The sequence below is a fragment of the Primulina eburnea genome, chromosome 9 (genome assembly GCF_022965805.1).
Source record: "Primulina eburnea isolate SZY01 chromosome 9, ASM2296580v1, whole genome shotgun sequence".
Lineage (NCBI taxonomy): Eukaryota > Viridiplantae > Streptophyta > Magnoliopsida > Lamiales > Gesneriaceae > Primulina > Primulina eburnea.
The window spans coordinates 11224253-11245604 of NC_133109.1; positions in this window are offsets into that span (position 1 = coordinate 11224253).

Consider the following 21352-nt stretch of genomic DNA (forward strand, 5'->3'; position numbering starts at 1 on the left):
AGTGGATGCTACCTTTTTGTTTTTATTTATATATTAAAAACAAGAGCTTTTAACCTAAACTCCATTATTATGGATTTAGGTTCCTTAATTAAATCCAATGGGCTTTGTTAATTAAATGGACTAGTCAAACTAGTTTAATTAATTATATTAAAGTCCATTAAAAACTTTAATCATTTAATATATTGGACTTGTACTCCTACAAGCCCATTAAACATATCTTCCATAAACTCAACTATTGAGTTTAATAAATTTAATACGTTATAAATTCAACATTTGAATTTATTATTATAAATTCAACTCTTTGAATTTTATCACCTCCCTAATTTAATATTTAATAAACTTAACTTTTGAGTTTAATAAATTAAATTATCAAATTTTATAAACTCAAGTCCTTAAATTTATTTTCTCCAAATTTCATAAATTCAACTTCTTGAATTTACTATCTGATAAATTCAATTACTTGAATTTATTTTCTCAAAATTTAATTATCATAAATTCAACTCCTTGAATTTACTATATCATAATATAAATCCAACTACTTGAATTTATTCTCTCAACGGGAACAAACGATCAAGTGCTTGTGTGACCCTCAATGGTTCAGGGATACAGCTAGCCGTGGGTTCACAACTCTTTGTGATTTAGAATAATATTTATTCTTATTCGGGCCTACCCCAGTTAGCCCCATTATTTTCATCAACACCTTGATTAAGAATGTCAGAACTCATTTCTGATTGTACCCATCGGATCATGGTAAGAGCGTCTAGTTGCATCGTCCCATGATCCCCTAGGTATCACTCACAGTGCCTGCAAGAACCAGTCGATTATGATTAGCGTACAGTACGGTCCCTTCAGCTCATATATCACGATCGAATCTGCAACCATTGGTTCATCGAGGGTTGCATATTAATTCGATAACTATAATAGTGGCATCGCGTGTACTAATGGAGAACTCCTTCTCCAACGTACATCTCGTACTCTGGCCAGAGATTCCATGCACTATTACTTCATCATATCAGATAGGATATCCACACCCGCGGGTGAGCGGTGAATCCCCGACTACAATGCACTGGCTCCTATATGTGTCGCAATTGTTCCCAACCTCGCCACCTGATGACTCTCCTGGAGCCGGTAAACGAGTCAAAGCACAGCCCTAGCATATACAACCTCAGTGTTATCCCGGGCCGTGAGGACTAATGATGTACAATCATAACCACGAACTTATCCTCTCGATGAATGATAACCACTTGGAAAGTCCGATGGAGGGTTGTTCGGTATAATCATCATATGACTACCCATCTGCATGTTTGGACATATCTATGCCCTTACCATGAAACGCAGTACACAACATCACAGATGCTAGTCTCGAGCTCAAGCGGCCTTCATCCCTGTTTTAGGCGGCTGAATCGACAAGGAACAAATTTAGAATATGCAATATTTACAAATGAGTTTCAACATGGAATTACGATTCATTTGTATTAAAGCATAATCAAGGACTTTATCTATGTTGTTTGCATGGGTATACAGATAAAGTATAACAAGATCATAAAAAGTTAAATTATATTAAAATAAAGATTGTTTATTTCACTTTAGTCAATAAATTCCCTAGCCAACCGTTGACTTGTAGGGCATCTACTCTAACAAAAAGAATAAGTCAGCTGCTAATTGTAAAATACACATGCAACTTTGGCTTAGAAAATGAAGTAAATATCCTGATGCAAATTTCAGATAATTAGGAAGACTCTTTTTTAATTAGAAAATTAGGAATACTTAGGTAGGCTCATATGAGTTAGATCAAAATAATTTAGATAAGTATCAGAAAGTTCCAATACTATCGATAATTATGTCCGCTTCAGAAAAAGCATTTCCAAAGAATTGTGCTGTGGATGCAGACAAATGGAAAGGGGTAAATCCAGTAAAGTGGATTGAGAGATAAAACATATATTGAAGATGCTACAGTAGTAAAATAGTATATAATATGCTGCGTAACGGCAAACACAGTTGGGTGAGGAAAGAAGAAACAATGAGATTGCCCCAAGAACATATATGGTATGGAAAAAAACACAAGGATCTGTGGTTACAGATAGAAGTGTCAACCACTTAGAGCTGTTAGAGTAGATGCCCTACAAGTCAATTGTTGACTAGGGATTTTATTGACTCAAGTATAATAAACAATCTTTATTTTAATTTAATTCATTATTTCATGGTTTGTTATTTCTTTATCTGTATACCCATGTTATCAAACATAGATAAACACCTTGATTATACTTTAATACAAATGAATCGTAATTCGATGTTGAAACTCGTTTGTAAACACTGTATAATCTAAATTCGTTCCTAGTCGATTCAGCCGCCTAAAACATGGATAAAGGTCGCTTGAGCTTGAGACTAACATCTGTGATGTTGTGTACTGCGTTTCTTGGTAAGGGCATAGAGATGTCCAGACATGCAGATGGGTAGTCATATGATGATTATACCGAACAACCCTCCCTCGGACTTTCCAAGTGGTTTTCATTCATCGAGAGGATAAGTCCATGGTTATGATTGTACACCATTAGTCCTTACGACCCGGGACAACACTGAGGCTCTATATGCTAGGGCTGTGCTTTGACTCGTTTACCGGCTCCAGGAGAGTCATCAGGTGGCGAGGTTGGGTACAGTTGCGACACATATAGGAGCCAGTGCATTGTAGTCGGGGATTCACCGCTCACCTACGGGTGTGGATATCCTATGTGCTAATGAAATAATAGTGCATGGAATATCTGCCCAGAGTACGAGATGTATATTGGAGAAGGAGTTCTCAAATAGTACACGTGATGCCACTATTATAGTTATCACATAGTTATCGAATTATTTTGCAACACTCGATGAACCAATGGTTGCAGATTCGATCGGGATATATGAGATGAAGAGACCGTACTGTACGCTAATCATAATCGACTGGTTCTTGCAGGCACTATCAGTGATATCTATGGGATCATGGGGCGATGCTACTAGACGCTCTTACCATGATCCGATGAGTGCAATCAGAAATGAGTTCTGACATTCTTGATCAAGGTGTTGATGTAAAGAATGGGGCTAACTAGGGTAAGCCCGAATAAGAATAAATGCTATTCTGAATCACAAAGAGTTGTGAACCCACGGCTAGCTGTATCCCTGAACCATTGAGGGTCACACAAGTACTGGATCGTATGTTCCCGTTGAGAGAATAAATTCAAGAAGTTGAATTTATATTATATAGTAAATTCAAGGAGTTGAATTTATGATAATTAAATTTTGAGAGAATAAATTCAAGTAGTTGAATTTATAAAATTTGATAATTTAATTTATTAAACTCAAATGTTGGGTTTATTAAATATTAAATCTTGGAGGTGATAAAAATTCAAGGAGTTGAATTTATAATTTAAATAATAAATTCAAGTGTTGAATTTATAATGTATTTAATTTATTAAGCTCAAAAGTTGAGTTTATTAATTAATTAAAAATTGGTGGGTAGTATGTTTAATGGGCTTGTAGGAGTACAGGTCCAACATAATAAGTAATTAAAGTTTTGATGAGCTTTGATTAAATTAATTAAACTAGTTGGACTAGCCTAATTAATTAAATCAAGCTCATTAATGTTAATTATGTAATCAGGTTATTATATTATTATAAATAATATATGCAAAGCTCTAAACCTAGCCACCACAACACAATTTACGTGAGCATCCACCTCCAAAAGAAAGAGATTTTCGGCCACTTGGTTTTGAAAAAAGAAATATTGTGTCGTCTCTCAATTTTTCTTCGCGAAATATCTTCTGTATTTTTCTAGTGCAAATTAGAAGAGGAAAATACTATCTAGTCGTGGACTTGATAGGAGGATTTCATCGAAGAAAGTTCGTAGGGAATCAACAAGAGCTAATCTGTTTATACTGGATTAATTGGAGCCACGTGATTAATTCACAAAGCTATAATTTCTAACATCCTATGAATGTTTTGTTAAATCATACGAGCGCCTAAAGCAATATTATTTTGTTTTTCAAAAGAAAATAAAAATTTTAAATCTTACGCTTCGTTTGGGCGTGTAGAAAATTAGATCCAACAAGAGCAAAAGCAAAAAGTAACAAAATACGAAAAGGAAACAATGTGCTAGCAGCCATTAGAACTAGTGATAGAAGTTCCTGGAGTGATAGCAAACTTCAATAACAATGACAATCAACAATGAACAGTGGATGCCTACTATAGTTGGAGATTCGATATCATTTGATCTATCAACAATAACTTACACAGGTTTCTGCAACACATAGGACATTTGGAAGCCTCAGAGATCTGCAACAGAAACAACACTATTTCAACAAGAAGCAGTTTCTTAATACAATCACATAAAAAAAAAGGAAGAGATTTGTTCTTTGTAGAGTTAAATGTAAATACAATGCTAGCTGATTGATGGGACAAAACAATTTTTTAGCTATAAAATGTATATAAAATCTACCGAAGTTGAGCAACCACAGATTAACAGGCTTAAAGTGGAAATAAATTATTAATATATTATTCTAATGAAATAAATAATACAAGATTTAAACATTTGGCCTATGGTGCTCCCAGATCCATGCCTGTACAGAGTAAGAAATATACAGGTTCCGAAATTCTATTTTTTAAGTTTCCATACAATCTTACCTGGCATAAACCCCAAATTGTTGGCAATGAGCAGAGAATTTCCGATTGCAGCATGCTGACTTAATCAGGTGATCCTCGCAACCGATGTATTGTTAATTTCTCGGCACATGATACTCTTAATTTCTTTGTGTATCAACGGAAAATTTAAAGAGAAAGAGATGAGTGATCGGATGTTTAGGCACAACATAGATGAAGAAAAACATAAGAAAAAATGGTAGTAAATGAAAACAATAATGATATTTGTTGGAAATTTAAAGAAGTTTGAATAAAAATTATGTCTCATGGATGTGGGAGTGTCGTTTGGTTCTCCACATTCTTGAGTTAGTTGAAGAGTTTTGACTCTTCATATTCTTGAGTTAATGGGAAGATTAATTGAGTTAATTAATCTTGCATGACTCTTGGTATGTATTTTGGAGCTTATAAATAGTGTGTTCATTTCGTCATTTCATACACATGAAAATCTTTTCTCTTTCAAGTATTTTCTTGCATTTCATATTGTTAGTTTTTCATTTGGCCTCTGTTAAATCTTGATGATAAAGTAAATGTATGTTTTCAGTTCGCCGTAGTAGTGTCACGTGCTAAGTCACTGCTGGTTGTTCCGTTGTATCCTGGGAAACAGACATCCAAGACTATCCTCGAAGCACATACAGGAGGGGACGAATCTGTTTTAAGGACATTGTACTTCGTACAAGCCTCGTTTGGTTTACTTCATTTATAGCATTTCTATACTATTTTCTCTTCACTATATTGCTCGCTGGTTTTATTAATAAAAACCTTTCTATATTGTACCATTTGATAAATTGTGCAAAAAACTTAAAACAGATTACCCATTACATGGTTTGTTTCAGATATGGCTACCGAAACCAGCGTACAAAGGGAAACTGGTTATGTTGTCCCCACTGTGGCTTAAGTTGTCCCTCATGTTACCCAACGTGCTGTTGCGGTTGCTGTCCCAGCCAGTCACGGTGAGAAGCCTGAAAATTTCACGGGTGTGGACTTCAAAAGTGGCAGCAGAAGATGTTGTTCTACTTGACGATGCTGAACCTGGCTACATTCTTGTCTGAGGATGCTCCTAAACTTACAGAGGGTGAGGGAGATGTTGAATCTATTATTGCTGTGGAGGCATAGAATCATTCTTGTTCCTTATGCCGAAACTATGTGATAAACGGATTGACCGATTCGCTCTACAACGTGTTTTGCGAAAAGAAATCGGCTAAAGAGCTTTGGGAATCCTTTGAAAGAAAGTACGAAACCGAGGATGCCGGGGCCAAGAAGTTTCTTGTTGGCCGTTTTCTGGACTTTAAAATGGTGGATTCAAAGCCGGTTATCAGCCAAGTTCAAGAACTCCAAGTGATTCTTCACGAGATTCACGATGAGGGGATGACTTTGAGTGAATCATTCCAAGTGGCTGCTATTGTTGAAAAGCTACCACCAGCTCGGAAGGATTTCAAAAATTACTTGAAGCACAAGCGAAAGAAGATGAATGTTGAAGAGCTCATTGTTCGACTTCGCATCGAGGAAGACAACAAGAGTTCGAAAAGACGGTTGTTTTCTCCTGTTGCTGCTAAGGCAAATGTTGTCGAGAATGGTCAAAGCTCAAAAAAGAGAAACTTCTCTCCATCCAACAAAAAGTTAAACCTCAGACCCAAGAGAGGCGTTTCAAAGAAGAAGTTATCTGGAAAATACTATAACTGTGATGGCATGGGTCACAAGGCATCTGAATGTAAGAAGCCAAAGAGAAACCGAGAGGTGAATATGGTGGAGAACATATATCAAGAGGTTTCAAACATGAATCTATGTGCTGTAATCTCTTAAATTAATCTGGTGAGTTCAAACCCACGGGAGTGGTGGATCGACACCGGTGCCACTCGCCATCTTTGCTCTGACAAGGACATGTTTGCTAATCTTGAGGAATCTATGAATGGGGAAAAGGTATTCATGGAAATTCCGCCACTTCTGATATCAAGGGTTAAGAAAAAGTTGTCCTAAAGATGACATTTGGAAAAGAACTGACTTTGAACAATGTGTTGTATGTACCGGACATCCGTAAGAACTTGGTGTCTGGGTCGTTTCTTAACAAGCATGGTTTCCGCATTGTTTTCGAGTCAGATAAGGTGGTTTTGAAAAAATAAAATGTTTGTTGGCAAAGGTTATGTTTGTAATGAATTATTCAAACTCAATGTAATGGCTAGTAAGCCTGTGATGAATAAAGTTAATACTTTTGCTTACTTGCTTGAGTCTTCTTGTTTATGGCATGATAGACTTGGACACGTTTACAATTCGTAGACTAATTAACATGAAAAGAATTTCTACTTTCCAAATTGATAAACAACACAAATGTGTAACTTGTGTTGAGGCAAAACTAACAAGATCATCTTTTCGAACTATTGAAAGAAATGGCGAACCACTTGATCTAATTCACAGTTATATATGTGATATAAAAAGTGTTCAAACTCGTGGTCGAAATAAATACTTCATCATTTTTGTTGACGATAGCACAAAAATATGTTATGTGTAGATCCTTAAAAGTAAGGATGAAGCTATTGACAAATTTGTCCAATATAAGAGTGAAATTGAAAATCAACTTAGCAAGAAAATTAAGGTGCTAAGAAGTGATCGTGGAGGTGAATATGAATCACCATTTGCTGAGTTTTGTGCTCAACACAGTATCAAACATGAAAGAACTTCACCTTATTCTCCTCAGCAAAATGGCATTACAGATAGAAGGAATCTCACTTTGAAAGAAATGATGAATACATTGTTATTAAGTTCTGTTTTACTACATAACATGTGGGGGGGAGCTGTTCTAACAGCTCATTACATTTTAAATAAGGTACCCCGAAAAAAGCAAGATAAAAGTCCATACGAGTTATGGAAAGATAGAAGTCCTTCTTACCAATATTTGCGAGTGTGGGGGTGTCTTGCCAAGGTAGCAGTACCCACTCCAAAAAAAGTAAAGATAGGACCAAAAACTGTTGATTGCATTTTCATTGGATATGCTCAAAACAGTATCGCGTATTGTTTTCTTGTACATGAATCTCAAATACCTGATATTCACAAGAATACGATAATGGAATCAAGAAATGCTTCGTTCTTTGAACACATGTTTCCATACAAATCTAAAGAAGAACCAAGTTCACCCAAAATATTGTATGAGACAATTGATAAAGAACAAGAGCTTGATCAAGATATTGAACCTAGACATAGTAATAGAGCTAGGACTTAGAAATCCTTTGGTCCGGATTTCATCACTTTCATGATGGAAAGTGAACTTCAAAACTTCAAGGAAGCAATGAGTTCATCTGAGGGACCTCTATGGAAAGAGGCTATCAATTCCGAAATGGAATTTTTACAAACGATACGTGGGAATTAGTAAATCTTCCTCCGGGAAGCAAACCACTAGGCTGTAAATGGGTTTTCAAAAGGAAAATGAAATTAGATTGAACCATAGATAAGTATAAAGCCAGATTGATAAAGGTTACCATCAACGTGAATGGTTTGATTACTTTGACACACAGGGCCGTGCTTCTTCAGAGAAAAATGAGTCCCATGACTCAGGCCCATATATTTTTTGGACCCAAAATTTTTTTTTAAAAAATATTATATATAAAAGGAAAAAATTGTTTTTTTTTAATTTATAAATATTAAAATATAAAGAATCAATAAAATATCAAATAAAAGTCTGTAAAATTCCTTTTCACCGCTCCACTCTTCTATCCTTCGTCTACTCCATCTTCTTCGACTCCAGCATCAGTTGTTCACTTGTTCACCCTTGTAAGTGTATTAATGTTAAGTACAGTAATAATTTGTATCATAATGCTTTCCCTCCTAATCTTGCTACTTGACTAATTTGATTTCTATTGATATATTGGATTTAGGTTGGTAGTTTTATGATATATTGGATTTGGGTTTTCTTGATCAACTTTCTTGCTTTCATGTGGAAATCTCTTGCTTTGGTATATTTTAGTATTTATTTATATAATTATCAATGGGACTCTTGTTTCTTGCCTATGCAATCAGTGACTACTTTCTGGTTTATCTACGTATTTATTTATTTGAAACACCAGTTTGATTAGGAAGCAATTTTATGGCTTAAATGACTGGCTTTGCTTGTTTTAACTGTACAATGATAAACATGATAATTTTTAGTACATTATTGTTAAACCAGTAACTTCCACTGGAGGGAAAATAAGAAAGCAACTGAATTGAATTAAGGAATCGTCAGTGTAAAAGCTTCTATATATAGAAGCTAGAAGAAGCGTGTCTAATACTAAAGCTAAAAAGCTAAAATGCGACTTCCATACACCAATACATGGGCTACTGTTGGCATGTTATGTGGCCCTATACGTTGGTGCATTACTTGGGCCGATATTAGCTTGCTAATACTAACACGCCCCCTTCAAGCTTGGAACAAATTCTGGACACCAAGCTTGGACAATAGAAAGCAATGTTGATCAGTGCCCAACCCTTTGGTGAAGAGGTCAGCCAGCTGATTTGAGGAAGAGAAATATGCGGTCTGAAAACAACCAGCTTTGATCTTGTCACGGATGAGGTGGAAGTCAATGTCGATGTGCTTTGTACGCTCATGAAACATAGGGTTCGCACCGATGTGTAATGCAACATGATTATCACAATACAACTTGGCAGACTCCACGAACAATACCCTAATATCAGAAAATAATCCTTGTATCCAAATTATCTCACATGAAGTGGCAGCCATGGCACGATATTCTGCTTCGGCCGAAGAGCGTGAGACGGTGCTTTGTTTCTTTGTACGCCATGACACTAGTGAATCACCCAACTTAATTCAGAAGCCTGTGAGTGATCGACGAGTCTCGCAGTAAGCAGACAACTGGAGAGCACTCTTAGCAGAAAGAAAGACTCCCATACCAGGTGAGGCTGTGAGGTATTTGACAACCCGCATAGCAGCATTCATATGTGAGTGTTTTGGAGAATGCATAAATTGACTCAAACGTTGCACTACATAACATATATCTAGCCTCGTGATGGTAAGATATATCAGGCGTCCAACCAATCGTTTAAAGGAGTCTTGATCAACAAGCAAGTCATCTGATTCATTACCTGATGAAGAGGTAAGCAAGAGATCAAAGGCATGTGAAGTGAGCTTCTGATGTTGTTCGGTTGGTGTGCAAACGGCTTGGCTCCCAGAACACCTGTATCCGAAAGAAGGTCCAACGCATACTTTCGTTGGTTTAGAAGTATACCACTGGTGGAACGTGCGATCTCAATCCCCAAGAAATACTTTAAAAAACCAAGATCACGAAACTCAAGTTTCGAGTGGAAGAACTTCTTTAAGGCAGCAATGGCATCCAGATTATTACCATTAATCACAATATCATCAACATAAACAATTAAAAGAGTCGTGGTGTGAGCAGTATGATGAAAGAATAAAGAATGATCATACTGAGATTGTGAAAAACCTGCTTCAATCATCACAGCAGCAAATTTGTGATCCCATTGTCTAGACGCCTGTTTAAGTCCATACAAGGATTTGCGGAGACGACACACTTTATTTTGCCCTTGAATATGATAACCGAGGGGAAAATGCATAAAGATATCTTCATCTAAGTGTCCTTGAAGAAAAGCATTGGCAACATCCATTTGAAACAAACTCCACCCCTGGATGGTGGCTATGCTGAAGAAACAAGAGATGGTAGTGATCTTTGCTGTAGGGGAGAATGTGTCATGGAAATCAACCCCAGCTTGTTATGTATATCCCTTAGCGAGTAACCGCGCTTTAAACTTATCAACATTTACATTTGGCGAGAATTTCAATTTATACACCCATCGACACCCTATTGGCTTGGCATAAGGAGGTAGATCAACGACATCCCATGTATGATTAGAATCCAAGGCTGCTAGTTATAAATCCATTGCACTCTTCCACCTAGGATCCGCGATTGCCTCATGGTAAGATTGAAAAGGATCGATTTTAGGTGCTCGATAGGCAACGAAAGCTCAAAATTTCGATTTTTGCAAGAGAAGTTCGAGCACCACATGTACTAGGTGTAGCAAATACAAAAACACAACTATGACATTCATAGAGTGCTGAGAAATCTGAAAGGGATCGATTTAGGTGACCGGAATGCACAACGGAAGCTCAAAAATCGATTTTAACAAGAAAAATTCGGTCACCCTTGTACTAGTGTAGCATATACAAAAACACAATATGAAATTCATAGGGTGTTTTAGAATTTTACCTATCAACCTCTTGAGGTTGATGAATGGCACCAACTAAAGTGTAAACACTTTAGCTCTTGAGTGGATGAATATGTACAAGCCCACCTCCTTTCCTTCAAGAATTAGGCCCACCACTAGCTAGGTAAATCCCTTCTTGTTTTGCACTAGAAAAACAAGAAGATTTTTCAAAGAGAAGTGTGTATTTTTCTTCAACAATTGAAGAACACAATGAGAGAAAAATTTTTAGAGAGAAAAGGGACAAGAATTTCGGCCAAGTGAGTATAGAATGAGGGAGGGAAGAGTTGTCTTGGTAGTGCAAAAAGTTGTCTTGCATGCCATGCAATTTTTTAATCAAAAGTATTCTACAACCCTTCACCTCATAAGCATGCAAACCCTAGTGGGCTTGTAACTTTTACAAGGCCCATGGACTTTTTAATTGTCTCAAACATATTTGAGCTCAATTATACTTTACTTGATTTTACTCAAGCCCACTAGTTAAATAATTATTTCCTATTGGGCTCTACAAGGCCTAATGTTATTTAATTAATCCAACACTTGAACTAATTTAATTATTTGGACTCTACTAGGCCCACTAGTGTTTAATTAATTCAACACTTGAATTAATTTAATTAAGTCCATAATAATGTTTATGAAAATCACAATTTTCAAACACATTATTCACTTGGCCAAATTTTAATTTAGGAACACTTCCATTAATTAAAATTTATATTTCTCTCATAGAAGTCATACTTCTATTTTTCATTACGCTTATAAACTCATTTATAAGCCGTTCAACACATTGAACTATTTTAACTTCTCAACGGGATCTAGAAAGCTAGCACTTGTGTGGCCCTCAATGGTTCATTGATACAACTAGCCGTGGGTTCACATCTCCATGTGATTCGGACAAAGCATGTCCTTATACGAGCATACCCCAATTGCTCCATTCTTACATATCAACTCCTTGATAACAAGAACGTCAGATACTCAAGTCTGATAGTACCCAACCAATCATGTTAAACGCCTAGCAGCATCGCTTACATGATTCCCTAGGTATCAAATGATAGTGCCTGCAAGAACCGTTCAATTATGGTTAGCGTACAGTACGGTCCCTTCAACTCATATATCTCGACCGATTCGACAACCATTGGTTTATTGAGAGTTGTCAATGAATCGATACTATGTGTCATGTTGTAGTTGGATCGATGGTGTAATCTATGAAACCTCTTTCATAATTACCACCATACTCTGATCAGAGATTTCAACCTACACAGACATGAGAACACATAGGATATCCATACCCGAAGGTAAGTAGTGAATCCCCGACTACAATACATCGACTCCTATATGTTTCGACAGAACACCCAACCTTGCCACTTGATGACCCCATGAGAGTCGGTAAACAAGTCAAAGTGTAATTCTAGCACATAGAGTCTCAATGTTGTCCCAGGTCATAAGGACTAATGGTGTACAACCATAAACCAGGACTTTGCCACTCGATAAGTGAGAACCACTTGGAAAGTATTTTTATGGAGGGTTGTTCAGTGCACTCTCTACAAGGAGCACCTATCTGCATGTTCGGACATCACAATGTCCCCTACCAACGAAACATGGTACTCACATCGCAGATACTAGTCTCTAACTCGAGCGGCCTATTATATCCTTCTTAATGGCGGCTGAATCGACTAGGAACCGTTTAGAATATACAGTATTGCAAATACGAGTTTCATGATACTCATCATATGAGCATCTCATATTCTTTCTACTATTTGTATATTCAAGGGCTTTATCTATGCAACTAGCATGGGTATACAAATAAAGAAGTGCCAAAACGATAAATTCAAATATTATTAAAATAAAGACTGTTTATACATAGAGTTTAATCATGAACCCTCGGCCAACACTTGGCTCGACGGGCACCTACTCTAACAATCTCCCACTTGCACTAGAGCCAACTACCCATATGCTTCAAACCCATCGATTCGCGATGCTTCTCGAATAATGGTCCAGGTAAAGGCTTAGTAAGCGGATCAGCAACATAATCTGCGGAGCCGACTTTGTCAATCGTGACATCTCCTCTCTCCACGATCTCTCTGAGGATGTGGTACTTTCTCAATACGTGTTTGGACTTCTGATGGGACCTTGGCTCCTTTGCTTGAGCAATGGCTCCCGTGTTGTCACAAAACACCGGGACAGGAGCAACTCGATTAGGAATGACGCCCAACTCTTCGACGAAATTCCTTATCCAAACTGCCTCCTTTGCTGCCGCTGATGCAGCAATATATTCTGCCTCAGTTGTGGAATACGCAGTGCTGTCTTGCTTGGAACTCTTCCAAGAGACAGCAGCACCATTGAGCATGAATATGAATCCAGAGGTTGACTTCGAGTCATCAATATCGCTTTGGAAGCTAGAGTCGGTATAGCCTTCCAATTTCAGTTCTCCTCCCCCATAGACCAAGAACAATTTATTGGTACTTCTCAAATACTTGAGGATGTCTTTCACAGCTTTCCAGTGTGGAAGACCAGGGTTGGATTGATATCTACTCACTACACTTAGTGCAAAAGCCACGTCAGGACGTGTAGATATCATCCCATACATGATGCTACCAATCGCAGATGCATAAGGAATGCTGGTCATCGCCGCTATCTCTGCATCAGTCTTGGGAGACATAGACTTGGATAGGAACACGCCATGACACATTGGTAGATGTCCTCTCTTGGACTCATCCATCGAGAACCGCTTCAAGTTGGTATCAATGTATGTGGACTGGGTGAGACCAAGCAATCTTTTTGATCTATCTCTATAGATCTGTATTCCTAATACAAAAGATGCTTCACCCAAGTCCTGCATCGAGAACTTACACTCTAACCATATCTTAGTTGATTGCAACATTCCTACATCATTCCCAATGAGTAGAATGTCATCAACATACAACACTAGGAATGTCACAGCACTCCCACTAACCTTCTTATACACACATGGTTCCTCAGGATTCTTAGCAAAACCAAACTCTTTGATTGTACTGTCGAATATGAGGTTCCAGCTCCTAGATGCCTGCTTTAGACCATAAATAGATCTATGAAGTTTGCATACCATATGCTCACTTCCGATATATGTAAACCCTTCGGGTTGAGACATGTAAATCTCTTCCTTAATATCCCCATTAAGAAAGGCTGTCTTAACATCCATCTGCCATATCTCATAGTCATACCATGCAGCTATGGCTAGCATAATCCTTATGGACTTGAACATTGCGACTGGGGAAAAGGTTTCCTCAAAGTCAACTCCTTGTCTTTGAGTATATCCTTTTGCCACCAATCACGCCTTGAAGGTCAGTACCTTCCCATCCGCCCCAAGTTTCCTCTTGTAAATCCATTTACACCCTATGGGAACAATTCCCTCAGGTGGATCCACGAGATTCCACACTTGGTTCGAATGCATGGAATTCATCTCAGATTCCATAGCTTCAAGCCATTTGGATGAATCGGCATCAGATAACGCTTCCTTGAAGGTCCTTGGATCACATCCATGGTTAGGCTCATCATGGCCCTCTTCAAGAAGCAGACCATACCTCATAGGCGGTCTCGAGACTCTCTCTGATCTTCTAGGAGCTTGTATCTCCTCTCTTGGCTCTTCGGGTGTGGGTTCTACAATTGTGGGTGTCTCTCGAACCTCTTCGAGTTCTATCATCTCGCCTTTTCTATCTAATAGAAATTCCTTCTCTAAAAAGGTTGCATTCCTGGAAACAAACACCTTTGTTTCTTGGGGATGATAGAAGTAGTATCCAACCGAATTCTTTGGATATCCCACAAAGTAGCATAAAATGGATCGACTATCCAATTTATCTCCCACTACCTGCTTCACATAAGCAGGGCACCCCCATATTCTAAGATAAGAATATTTGGGTGGCTTACCCATCCATATCTCATATGGTGTCTTGTCAACTGCCTTTGTATGGACATTGTTCAACAACATTGCCGCTGTCTCAAGCGCATATCCCCAAAAGGATGGCGGCAACTCCGTGATGTTAGAGTAGGTGCCCGTCGAGCCAAGTGTTGACCGAGTGTTCACAATGAAACTCTATGTATAAGCAATCTTTATTTTAGTAATATTTGAAATTATTATTTTGGCACATCTTTATCTGTATACCCATGCTAGTTGCATAGATAAAGCCCTTGAATATACAAATAGTAGAAAGAATATGAGATGCTCATATGATGAGTATCATGAAACTCATATTTGTAATACTGTATATTCTAAATGGTTCCTAGTCGATTCAGCCGCCACTAAGAATGATATAGGCCGCTCGAGTTAGAGACTAGTATCTGCGATGTGAGTACCATGTTTCATTGGTAGGGGACATTGTGATGTCCGAGCATGCAGATAGGTGCTCCTGGTAGAGTGCACTGAACAACCCTCCATTAAAGGACTTTCCAAGTGGTTCTCACTTATCGAGTGGAAACGTCCTAGTTTATGGTTGTACACCATTAGTCCTTATGACCCGGGACAACATTGAGACTCTATGTGCTAGCATTTCACTTTTACTTGTTTACCGACTCTTATGGGGTCATCAGGTGGCAAGTTTGGGTGTCATGTCGAAACATATAGGAGTCGATGCATTGTAGTCGGGGATTCACTGCTTACCTTCGGGTATGGATATCCTATGTGTTATCATGTGTATGTAGGTTGAAATCTCTGGCCAGAGTATGGTTGTAATTATGAAAGGGGTTTCATAGATTACACCATCGATGCAACTACGACATGACACATAGTATCGATTCTTTGACAACTCTCGATATACCAATGGTTGTCGAATCGGTCGGGATATATGAGTTGAAGAGACTGTACTGTACGCTAACCATAATTGAATGGTTCTTGCAGGCACTATCATTTGATACCTAGGGAATCATGTAAGCGATGCTGCTAGGCGTTTAACTTGATTGGTTTGGTACTATCAGACTTGAGTTCTGACATTCTTGTTATCAAAGAGTTGATAAGTAAGAATGGAGCAATTGGGGTATGCTCATATAAGGACATGTTTAGTCCGAATCACATAGAGATGTGAACCCACGGCTAGTTGTATCAGTGAACCATTGAGGGCCACACAAGTACTAGCTTTTTAGATCCCATTGAGAAGTAAAATATTTCAATGTGTTGAACGGCTTATAAAGGAGTTTATAAGTGTAAGGAAAATTAGAAGTATGACTTCTATAAAGGAGAAAATAGTTCAATGTGTTGAACGTTTTATAAATGAGTTTATAGGCGTAAGGAAAAATAGAAGTATGACTTCTATGAGAGAAATGTAAATTTTGATTTATGGAAGTGTTCCTAAATTAAAAGTTGGCCAAGTGAATAATGTATTTGAAAATTGTGATTTTCATAAACATTATTATGGACTAAATTAAATTAATTCAAGTGTTGAATTAATTAAACACTAGTGGACCTAGTAGAGTCCAAATAATTAAATTAATTCAAGTGTTGAATTAATTAAATTATATTGAGTCTTGTAGAGCTCAATTTAAATTAATTATTTAACTAGTGGGACTTGAGTAAATTCAAGTAATGTTTAATTAGTCTCAAATATGTTTGAGATAATTAAATTTAGTCCATTGTTTTTAATTTGTTAAAAACCATATAATATGCATGCATGGGAGGTGAAAGGTTGGGAGACTACTTTTTGAGTTTTCAAGGTATGACATGCAAAAAGTGATTTCTACTTTTTCCACTACCAAGACAAGTCTCCCTTCCCCATTCTTGCATCCACAATGGCCGAACTCTCCCCCTCAATTCTCTCCAAGTTTTTCTCTCATTCTCTTCTTCAAGTGTTGAGAAATGAAAAATACTTCTCTTTGAAAAATCCTCCTATTTTTCAAGTGCAAAATATGAGGGGATCTACCTAGTTGGTGGTGGGCTTAATAGTTGAGCAAGGAGTGCTCAAAGGAAGCTTGTAGATTTATCATCCTTTGAAGAGCTAAGGTGTTTACACCTTGGTTGGAGACATCATCAACCTCAAGAGGTTGATAGGTAAAATTCTAAACACACTATGAATGTCATTTTTGTGTTTTATTGTATTTGCTACTGTAAGGCTCGAGATACACTAATCGTCATTAATAGGATATTTAAGGATATTAGAAAGCACATCATAAGATGAAAGTACAAAATATTTCATGTGTGCTAGACCGCACCCGCGCTTAGAACAAGAGTGCACCCGCGGTTATAAATTGTGGAATTTTGGAATGTGCTGCCGAAGCAACACCGCACCCGCGGTATAGGAAGCACCGCACCCGCGGTGCATGGACAGTAAGTTGAACAATTTTTCCGTTGAGACACCGCACCTGCGGTGCTGCAGGGACCGCACCCGCGGTGGTGAGACTGCACCCGCGGTAATGCAAGAGCCGCACCCGCGGTCGATGCATTTTGGAAAATGTTTGGCTGCCGAAACATGAGCGCACCCGCGCTCATGTTAGCACCGCACCCGCGGTGATGCATGCGAGGAAGCCACTCTCCTTCTCTGTTGACACATGGCATGGTATATATATAAACTTGTGCTGATTCATGCATTCTTCACTTCCAGCCAGAGAATCGAGATTTCCTCTCCAAGCATCTTCAAGTTTTTCACTTTGATTCTTAAGTTGTGTATGATTTAGCCATCCAAACTTTGAGCTAAGTAGAAATTCTTGCTCCTTGCATCGATGGCTACAAAGTGATGTAAGTTTCATTTAATTTCAGCATGGTTTGGATTTTAGATGTTGGGGAAATTGGAATATGATAGTTATATTGTGTTCTTGCCGTATTGACAATGATATATTCGTAAACGGATCAAAGAACGGATGTCATATGTATTTCTTATGAATTTCAGCATGTTTAGAAGTAAGACATACCGATTTTGAGTATGGTTTTGTACATATGATTTGATTAAGAGTTGAGGATGATATATGTTGATATCTGTTAAGATTTGGATTGACCGGTATTAAGAATATTAGTCGTGATGCCGTCAAATTGTATCGAGATCGCATAGTGACTTGGATATGTGTTGATTAGATGAGAGATTGATAGATTGTGTATCAACATTTCCATTTCAGATTCGTATTGGCGATCGTGACAGCGATTGTGCGACGAAAGGTATAGTACATGTTTTGTTTGGGGAATCCCGACTCAAATGAGATCACATTTGAGTTTCCCAACCAAAATCACATACATGTATTATTATCTAGATCTTGATATGATTATGATTGTTTATAGATTTGTTTATAGAACTTGTATGCAAATATTGCTATGCTTTGTTTACAGATCATGTTGCATTGCATTAAGATGATTATGCTTGTTTACAGATTGTGTATTCATGCATTAAGATAGGAAAGTCTGCGAGATCATCCAGACTTCTAGACGTTCGGAGATATCACAGCTTAGGGGAAGATCACCGCCCCTATTGTAGACGCGGATACAGATCAGGCCGAAGTCTAGGAATAAGACGTACCGTCACCCCGATTGGGAGGGTAGGTGATAGATCGTCTTATTCACACCGGGATCCCTAGAGTTCTAGTCGAGTCGAGTCTAGACATGATTAGATTCGCATTGCATGATTTTATATGAGTGACATTCATATCAGCATGTTTCATGTTTTAGATTGTTTTAATGCATGTATACATGTTTATACTGGGATTTGTTCTCACCGGTTTTCCGGCTGTTGTTATGTCTGTATGTGTGCATAACAATAGGTGGGGCAGGATCTGGGTCGAGACAGAGATGATCGTGTTAGCGTGGAGATCACGGGCGTAGCAGATGAACCAGTAGTTGTCTTTTATTATGTACTGTATTTTAATACTGGTTAGGTGAGGACATACAGAATAAGACATGTAGTTTTGTTGTATGTTGTAAACTAAATAAAGAACTTATGCTTGTTTAGTTACATTTGATTTAATGTAAAAAGCGAAAAATTGACCCACATTTTAGAATAACGATCCATTTAATCCCAAGAAAAAGAATTAGAGCCCGGGTCCCCACAGCTACACAAGGAACATGATGGCCGAAATTTTCTTCTTGAAATATAAAATTTTTAACTTCCGTTGCGCTTCCAGTCACCGTAACCGATCCCCTTTCAAGTGGTATCCGAGTTATGGTTACGTTTTTGAGTAGCAAATACAAGATATTATGTTGAGATCGATTTCTAACCGCATGAGACAACCAAAACAACAAATCGAGGGCCGATTTCTGGGGTGTTTTTGGGCAGCATGTTGCTGCCCATTTCGGGCAGCTCTGGCTACCCGTGGGGCTGCCCGTTTCGGGCAGCAAGGGCAGCCCGAGGGGCTGCCCGAACAGCCCCCTTTCAAAAAAAAAAAAATTTTGGCCGGAATGTTGGCCGGAATCCGGCGACGGAGCTCCGTCGACGGCGATAACGACTAGGGTTTCCAAAAGTGTTTTGGAATATCAAAGTGTCATGGGCCTTGAGTTGTTGGGCCATTCGATGGCTAACATGTTTGTGAATTTTAAATGGGCCAAAATATTTTTGGTGAAAAATGAGTTTTTGGGCCCTTAAGTTTAAAATTACAAAAGTTGCAAATATTTTCTCATGAAATAAATAATTTGAGTTGGACTTTAATTATTTATAGTAAATGGTGATTTACAAGAAATTCGGTTATAAATAAATTAATTGGAAAGTAGACAAAGGTGTTTGTATACTTTGTTAATTTAGTTTATAATCGTGGCGGTTAGTGATTGGATCAAGATATATAATATTAGATCAATTAATTATTGTGATAATTAATTGATGGTGTATGATATGTGATATTATGCATGAAGGATGATCAAAAGCCCAAGCCCAATTTGCTAGGTGTATGCTAGGATATTTTGTGTTGAATGATTGTAATAATTATCAATTTATAAAGTGGGCTTGGTTTATGGCCCGTTCCCACCCCATGAGATGTATCCCTATTTGCCATGGATATTTATTTGTAAATATTAGTATAGTGGATTATCAAGATTGGAAGATGGTGGCCATGATGATTATGAAGATCGAAGACATGTAAATATTGAAAGCTAATGTAATAGTTGCATTTGCATCCCGTGCATTTACCCTAGGATTGGACCTAGGCCCGTGTTTAGCTCACACGGGCCATTAGTATTGGGGCGATTGATCATCCTTGTTTGTTTACTGTTTATAATATATGCATGATATGTTATAAATAATAAGTATGTGCGTTATTATTATAATAATAACAAAGTTGCATGAATCCGGCAAACATACGATCAAACATGGCAAGCTTTTAAAATAAAATTAATGATGAGACCTTTCAAAATTAAAAAACCTCATTTTGAATAAGATTCAAAATTAATATCAAGCCCGAAAAGGGGAATTATAAATTTGTTTATAATTTTCTTGTCTTCCATCGACAATGGGTGCATGATGAACGCTACCCGTACTCGGGGCTCGGCTCATATTATTGGGGGAGCTCTGGGTGCCGGAAAGCTGTGACAACCATTGACATAGTGATGTGAACTACGTGGAACTCCCATGATTTCGGCTCATATTATTGAGGGAACTCATGGCGACCGTCCATTAAGGTTCAACGTCGATGGGTAAGGCTTGACACGTAAAGATGAACGACGTCATATTATTGGGTCCTAATCAAATGTGAGACAAAAGTTTACGTAGAGGGTTGCATTGTGATGCAATTGGAAACTACCTTTTAGGAATTGTGATTGGCTGATATTATTCGGGATCATAATTCGCTAATTGGACCTTACGTACCTACTGAGGAAAGGAGTTTCCCGTTTTCTCTAGAGGGTAGTGAAAGATGTCAAAACACTGGGAGTAAAAATTTATAAAGTAAAAGTCCATACTTTATATCTTACTAAATATTTTAAAATAGTCGTCAACATTTATCTGTTTTACTTTTCAGTACAAATTGACGATGTCTTCGATTCGTAATCCGATATCCGTAATACTCGACAAACACATATTAACTGGACCTAATTACCTCACTTGGGTAAGAAACCTGAAAATCATCTTGAATTCGGAAAAGGTAGCATATACACTGACTGAGTCGCCCCCTGTTGAGGCTCCGACTGACTGCACTCCTGAGGAATTGCAGACTTACAAGGAATGGTGTGACTATGACTTGATAGCCAGGTGTTATATGGTGACTTCTATGAATGATGAGCTGCAGAGGCGTTTTGAAGGTGCAAAGAGTGCTGCTGACATTCATTTGCATCTAAAAGAGCTCTTTGGTGAGCAAACACGACCTCTAAGGCATGCTACCGTCAAGGAGCTGATCACTTTGCGCATGCGAGATGGGGCCTCAGTCCATGAGCATGGCTTAAAGATGATCGGACTCGTGGACAAGCTCGTTGGCATGAATCTGATCTTGCCTTCGGAGTTGACCACCGACGTTTTGCTCTTATCGCTGCCTAGCTCATTTGATCCTTTTGTGGTGAACTTCAACATGAACAAGATGGAACCGACCCTTGAGTGTAGGTGAACATGCTTGTTACGTTTGA